The sequence below is a fragment of the Tenebrio molitor genome, chromosome 7 (genome assembly GCF_963966145.1).
Source record: "Tenebrio molitor chromosome 7, icTenMoli1.1, whole genome shotgun sequence".
Classification (NCBI taxonomy): Eukaryota; Metazoa; Arthropoda; class Insecta; order Coleoptera; family Tenebrionidae; genus Tenebrio; species Tenebrio molitor.
In genome coordinates, this window is record NC_091052.1 from 8,156,865 (window position 1) to 8,163,940 (window position 7,076).

The 7,076-nt window shown below is 37.1% G+C and overlaps 2 non-coding genes across 2 annotated transcripts; one reads left to right on the top strand and one right to left on the bottom strand.

Annotated features, from left to right (window-relative positions):
* Nucleotides 1–1,300: 1,300 nt before the first annotated feature.
* On the top strand, nucleotides 1,301–1,372 carry TRNAQ-CUG (transfer RNA glutamine (anticodon CUG)). The gene has a single exon. It is a non-coding gene; the product is annotated as a tRNA-Gln (tRNA).
* A 1,248-nt stretch (nucleotides 1,373–2,620) lies between these two features.
* Nucleotides 2,621–2,692, bottom strand: TRNAD-GUC (transfer RNA aspartic acid (anticodon GUC)). Its single transcript has one exon. It is a non-coding gene; the product is annotated as a tRNA-Asp (tRNA).
* Nucleotides 2,693–7,076: the final 4,384 nt, after the last annotated feature.

Here is a 7,076-nt window from a genome sequence, read left to right on the forward strand (position 1 = left end):
TTCTCATTTTACTGAGCAAATTCGTTTTGAAATATGTATATTGTTTTGACGCGGAATAGAATCGCGTATCTTGCACATACATTTGGCGTATCACATCTCTTCCGTTCTGCGAATGATGTCATTTCCCTTGCAACGATCCAACACTACAAGATAATGCTTCTTCGTGACAATATCGCAAACAGGCAAATAAGCAAATGTGCAATGTAGACGCACTGTATGGAGCACTTTTCGATGTTTTGGCATAAAGTGAATGATGCCTGTGAACTTTCCGATAGAAATGGCTTGTTGTTGATAGACCAATCGTCCAGCGACGCATCATCCATGAGGGATGCACATTCGACGGAATGCACATTTGCTTGACTGCATTGTAAAGAAACGTAACATGTGGGGTAGGTTTATGCAGCACTAAACAAGCACGCTTGAAGTGGTTGCGAGTCGAATTGGCAAAGTAATTCCGATGTTTTGAGAGAGGGACTTGTGTCTTTATCAATTATTGAAAGATAAAGAGCGGCCGGGAGATCCGTTTATTAATTCACATTAATTTTACGACGATGATGACTGTCGTTCGCTCGTAATGTTGTCCTTTCGTGACGGAGTCGATTTCACCAGGAACTAAAACATTATCTCTTTGAAATCGCCGGCAAAGTGAAGCACCATCGGCGGTGTCTTCATGTTTATCAACAATTAGATACTGAAATTTCGTTTTTAATTTTTATCGTCGGCACGACTCGGAAACACTGATTTCTACTCCAGTTCTCAATTAAAAATTAGTTTAAGTTGGAATTATTCATAGTTTCCATCGACGTGCGCTCATTTTGCCCATTCTGCACCACTTATCGATCGTCTCCACAATCGCGTCACGTGACATTAAAAAATATATCAGTCCACGGCGCACATTAACAGGTATTTGCCGTGTTAAAAATGATTTTATGTACATACAATAACGCCCGTAGTGATGTAAACATGCGATACCGTAAAGTGCGAACAAGGACATTCAAATAAATTACCACTTTCGAGTTATAAATTAGTGACCGGATTGCGACCGCTTTTATATGTCATAAATAATCCCGTCCACATGTCATTCTTGCCTCAGCGCCATCTGGTACTCAATCGCCGACATATCCACTTAACGCCGGCCCTGACCATTTATAGCTCGCCCTCGCTAAAATTAGACCAAACAGCGTTTTTCACCACGAGATTTGTTTATTGACTGTAAATCTTACGAAAACAACTGGTTTACGAGGTGTTTGTGGCGTTATCCTGAGGATCATCTGTCCTGTGAGTCCTTGGCTGGCGTCAAGGTCCCATGGTGTAATGGTTAGCACTCTGGACTCTGAATCCAGCGATCCGAGTTCAAATCTCGGTGGGACCTGAAGATTTTTTTTTTGTTTGTTTAACAGTTTTCAGGAATTATTGTTCGTGTGGAGAATTTAATTACATAATTGCAGCGTTATCAGCGCACATAAAAAATAATTGTTTTGACGTGTCGTCCGGGGGTTAGTTTATGACCGCCGTGATAGCAATCACCTGGAACAGGTATTTAGGGCGGGCGGAAAAATAAAAAAGTGAATATGTACATATATGTTTTTAATGTTGGTGGAATACCACCCCTAATAGAAAGATTAAACGGTGGGGGAGGTATGTATTAAACATTTTTGTAAATTTTTTTCGTTGGTCTTTTTTTTTTCTTCGTAGTGCTTGGTGGCTGCGTACAGGGCCGGCGCTGTTGACAATAAACAAAAGTATTTCCAGCGATAACGTGGACGTATTTGGGCCGTTTAAAAGCCCGTTCGTGGAAGTCATTATGCGTGAAATGGGCATAATAGGGGGCCTAATCATAATCCTATCGCACCCCCGACCCAGCAGATAATAATTATCTGCCCCGTCGGCGGTTCCATCGGGCCAAGAGGGTGGAAACGACGGTGTAGAATGTGGATATGGACGTCGAACGAGTTGGGGGATTGTGCGTTGTCGACTTCGCGTGTGACAATTCGCGTTTTCCACTGAAAGTTTCAGTGTAGACATACGTGTGCGTGAGTGCGTGATCATCACGTTATCCGTCACGTGGCTCGTAGACGCAAGTCTCCTGCCGAACACATGCCCCTCATTTCTAATTACTTAAACTAACACCAATAGAAGGCACGAAACAAACAAACGATAAAGCTAATGAAGGGCTCCGTTGACGCCCGTCAATTTAGACCGTTTTTGTTTGGCTGTCGACGCGAAATTTAGACGGCGTCTGTCATGGCCGTTAGTGGGTCTTTCAGTTCGCTTTCGTGCCACGAAATTCGCCTTTCAAAAGAAGCTAATTTTCATTAGACAATTGCGTCCATCAAAACACGACGGAATTAGGGCCTCTTCATGTTATTTCCGTATCAATAAAACATAAACGGGCAATTTTCGCTCGAAATTATCTGCTGGTTATAGCTTACTCGGGTTTTATTATGGCCGCCTTATTGGGGGTTACGGGTCTAATCAAGACCTAGGTATTATTTCCGACGAGTCGATACATATTTATCGTAATTGGTTCAGTTATTGTTTTTTCTGTTACGTGGGTTTAAAAATATCAAATAGAAAAATTATAACAGTATTATTTCATACAGAAAAAAAATAAAAAATTCTCCCCGGCGGGGAATCGAACCCCGGTCTCCCGCGTGACAGGCGGGGATACTGACCACTATACTACCGAGGACTTATAAAATTTGTTGTTACCATACCAATTCTCTCCAATGTAGTTTGATTTGTATTGTTTTTTTTTTAATATAAACTGTAATTATTATTATTGTTACAGTGACTTTAATTGAATTTTTCAAAATTTATATAAAATCACCAAAAATAAATACATTACTGTACTATTATAACGGCAAAGTTTTTGAATCAAATAGTTTGTACTTACTGGAAAAGTCTAGTCATTTATAGGTTAAGTGCTGGTAAATTTTAATAGTGTTAAATAATATAAAACTAACAAGTCCTAATACACTAGTGCTAGTGTTTCAATTCCGCGGTTTCTTGTGTTGTTGAAGGTATGGCTTTGTTTTTTTAATGTTTTCTTTCATAATGAATTCCGAGGTAAAATTTTGTTGTTGGTTGTTGATAACGTAAAACTAGACCCCATAACAGATATATTTCTACTTAAAGGCACTAAATGTTTAAGAATCAGTTTATAGCAATAGAATTAAGATATTTAATTTGAATTAAATTTTAATACGCGATTAACCGATGGATCCGAAACTTCGATTGGTTCAATCCAATCTGATCACGTGTTCAGTTAATCTCGCATTTGATTAAAATTAACTTAATTTCGCTTCTGTAAACTGGCCCTAAATCTATAAAAATAGGAGTTTCGGATTTTTTTAACTCTATGATTAATTTAGACCAAGTCATGGTCACTTAGCCATGATTTTACATCGTAGACTAACTACAGAATCACAGAAATTTATCTTTAAATTAAATTAACAAAACTGAAGAGTTTCAAGTTGATTATAAAAAATGTTATTTGACATAATTCTGTTAAAATTTGAGGTTATGTTATCTACGTTATGCGGCAGGTCACATTGATTTCGATCGAAAATTAAAGGAATTAGAGTAATCAATAATTAACATCCAATGCTTGACAATAATGATTTTTGATTCATTTAGGATGAAAAAAGACATTTTAGTAAGTTTAAGTAAGAAAAGTCATTGTCTCCACTAAATTCTTGTTAGAAATGGCACTGTCATTTAGTATTTTATTAAGTTCTAAACAATAATGTTATGTGTTTTACAATTTTCACAAGATGGTTTTTACTGCAGGTCATCCAAATTTGTACTTAAATCGTATTTACGAGATTGCTGAACAAGTGACATTCTCCTATACTGAATATTTACATAAAAGTTGCATGAATTAGGTTAAAACGTTGAATTTTGTGGATCATAGGTGATTTTGATAGCTTTTTTGTTGATCATAGGGTAATTTCGATTCACTTGTATATCATAAATTTTTATTAGCAACGATATTATACCCGTTATGGCCAACAATAGAACGGTTAATCGACGCTTATTTATTTATACAGTTTTAATTTTCGTAATTTCAACAACCTATTTTGTATACACTGTAGTAGGTGGTTAAAAACAATTATCTTATCTTCCCAGCCTATTATGAAAGGAAGAATTACTCGTAATATGTATGTATGTATCACTAGGGCGCTGATGGCTAAAAAACTACGGAATCTATTTTGATGGGGTCTTGACTAACAGTTAAAGTGTTTCTTTGGGTTTAATTTACAACAAAACCCATTGCATTACCTTGCAGTAGCAATACCGGTACCAGCTGAGCAGTAACGAAGAAGATGGATTAAGTCTTGTAGAGTTTCTGCAGCAAGCATTCAGAGCGGTTGCTCAACAACGGCGCATCTTAAAATAAAATTCGTCGATCTAAATTTGTGACACTGACAAGCAATCCACTTTTGTATGTGTGAGAGTTACTGCAATTACATTTACATGCCTTAATCTGATACAGTGGCGTTTTATACAGATTATTCACGAGAGACTTCTGATCAAAATTTCGTTATATGCAACCCAAAATACAAGAAACCCCTAGAACTTGATCTTTTGTTTAATTCGAAATAAGTTAGGTCAGGTCAGGTGAGGTAGCTTGGCGAATAAGATTAATAACACCTTCTCTTGATTGAGGTTATGAGCAAAAGTTAATATAAATGTGAAAATTGACATGACAGACAATAAGGGCCAGCAATCGTTGATTTAAATATTACGTTTTATAAATTTAGAAAGCTAGAAACCATTGGAAATTGTAGTTTCGGTTGCATATAACGAAATGTTCATCGGAAGTCTCTCGTGACTAACCCTGTATAACAAATACTTCTGATTTGATATTTACATTTTGACAACGTTGTGATCTCGATTAGATTTTGCCCCAAACACAACTTACGTTACAATTTATATCGTTTTCATTACTGTTTTATTTGTTTTTTCTTTGGCCAAACGTTGAAATAAAATATGTTGATCTCGATCCATGTGAAAACTGCTTTTTTGTACATGGACAATTTTACATGACTTGTAGTAATTTGGGTGACACAAAAACCGTGGTTCACAAAGAAGTTATTACGTGAAAATGCAACAAAACGCGTTAAATCTTTGAAATTAATAATTAATACTAGTCGTTGCCATGACCCCTCTCCGATAAATTTTTATCTACTCTAAATATTTCACTAGGAAAATACACCGGTTTTTTTTTGTCTATTGTTCAGCGAAATCCACGAAACCGGGTCAACAGCTAGTTGTAAATAATTTACACTTTTTGAACGGAAACATTTGCAATATTTATTTCGATTTTTTTAATAGGCTACATTCAGTTCTGTTTACCTATGCGTACTACAATCAAAATTCAATTTTCCGACGATATAAAATAAATGAGTTTCTCCATAACCAAATATGTACATTATAAAAAGATAACACTTCCCCGGCGGGGTATCAAACCCCCGTGATACCGCCTACTGTACTACCGAGGATTATGCAATTCAAAATATTCGTGTTTTGAATTCCGGTATTGTTGCTATTTTTACTTAGTGTCGGTTGATCAACAATCGATATCTCCCTCATTAATAAAATAAAAATAAATCGAAGTAAAAGCGGGACATGTTTGCGTTCAGTGCACCGATCTTGTCGAATGTCTTTGGATAATTAATCATTACGTATTATAGAGTTGTTATTTCATGATCATAATCCATCACAATGACTAGTTAAAATATTCCGTAAACGAACATTAAAAGTACGTAATTATTCCTTAATTGATAATCAACAAATGCCCTAAAGTAAAAATGATTTTATTAAGAGTTAGCCAAAGGAAGGGCGTAAGCCAGAGGTTTATGCAATTCAGGCTTTAATCAATTAGTTTGCATTGTTTCGGTTGTTGGAAAATGGTCTTCGTTTAACTACTCGTAGGAATTTCGCTGTAAGAGGATTGAATGAAGTCAATCTGATTGTCAGAAAGGATGCAACTAGAGTTCAATCCTCTTTACCGACTCGTGAGCATAATATTCCGAGTAATGATCAGAGTTAACAATTGTACTGATTGTAAATTAAACATTCAAACATAGCTTTGTGAGATGTGGAGAGCAGGTTATTGAATTAATTCAAAAGTCTCCGCTGCAACAAGAGGAAGAATAGGTTGCATGTCTAGTTGGGAGATAAATTGGAGCTAACAATTAAGAAAATATCTGTGTCACTAGTACAAGTCGAGTTCCGGCGTTTGTAAAACGTACTTCTTCGAGAGTAATTTCAGGTACTACAGACAAATTTGGAATATTGTTATTGTTTTGGGTAAAATTCGTGTAAATTTCAGTGACACTTTGAATGGATTTGTCAAGAAGTGTTGTACGTTTACGTTTGTGCTTAGGTACAAAGTGAAAACATCAAAGGAGTGCAAAATTGAAGGAGGCAAAGTAGTGGTGGTGCTCTCTCTGGTTTAAAATAGAAAAGCGCGATAAGAAGCACCAGGTTCGGTTTAGTCAAAACATTGTTTTCGTCGAATGGGAAGCCATCAGCCCCATTGAGGAGATTCTATCTATTCCCGTAAAAGTGTTGTGAATGCACCTTTCTCGCAATTTATTTCCTTTTATGAAACAGCTGCTCTTCTAACAGATATTTATCACTTTGAGTTAAGAGCTTTGGCGTAGATACATGCAGAACTTTTACAACCACATCTACTACTGTAACTCACTTTACATAACAAATTCGCCCGTTAGGACGCGAACATGTTTTTCTCTCCCACCTGGGAAAATATTTGTCGGTCGGAATTCGGTCGACTTAATGAAATTTTTATCGGGACATTTCCATAACATCAGGTTTCGATTATATGTTTTAGGCGAGACGCCTTTACAGGACCATAACACCGTGTCCCCCGTATAAGACAGCCGTGACTTCCGTTTGCCTCACGGATATCTCTCCAGGGGGTGGAGGAAGTGACACGCCTGCCGGTAATTGAAGGCGACGTCATTGATTCCGACCTCATCTCCAGAGTCTACGGCCGAGATAGGCAGCTGCGGCTGCCAGATAGCTCCTTCATGGCCCAGGATGCG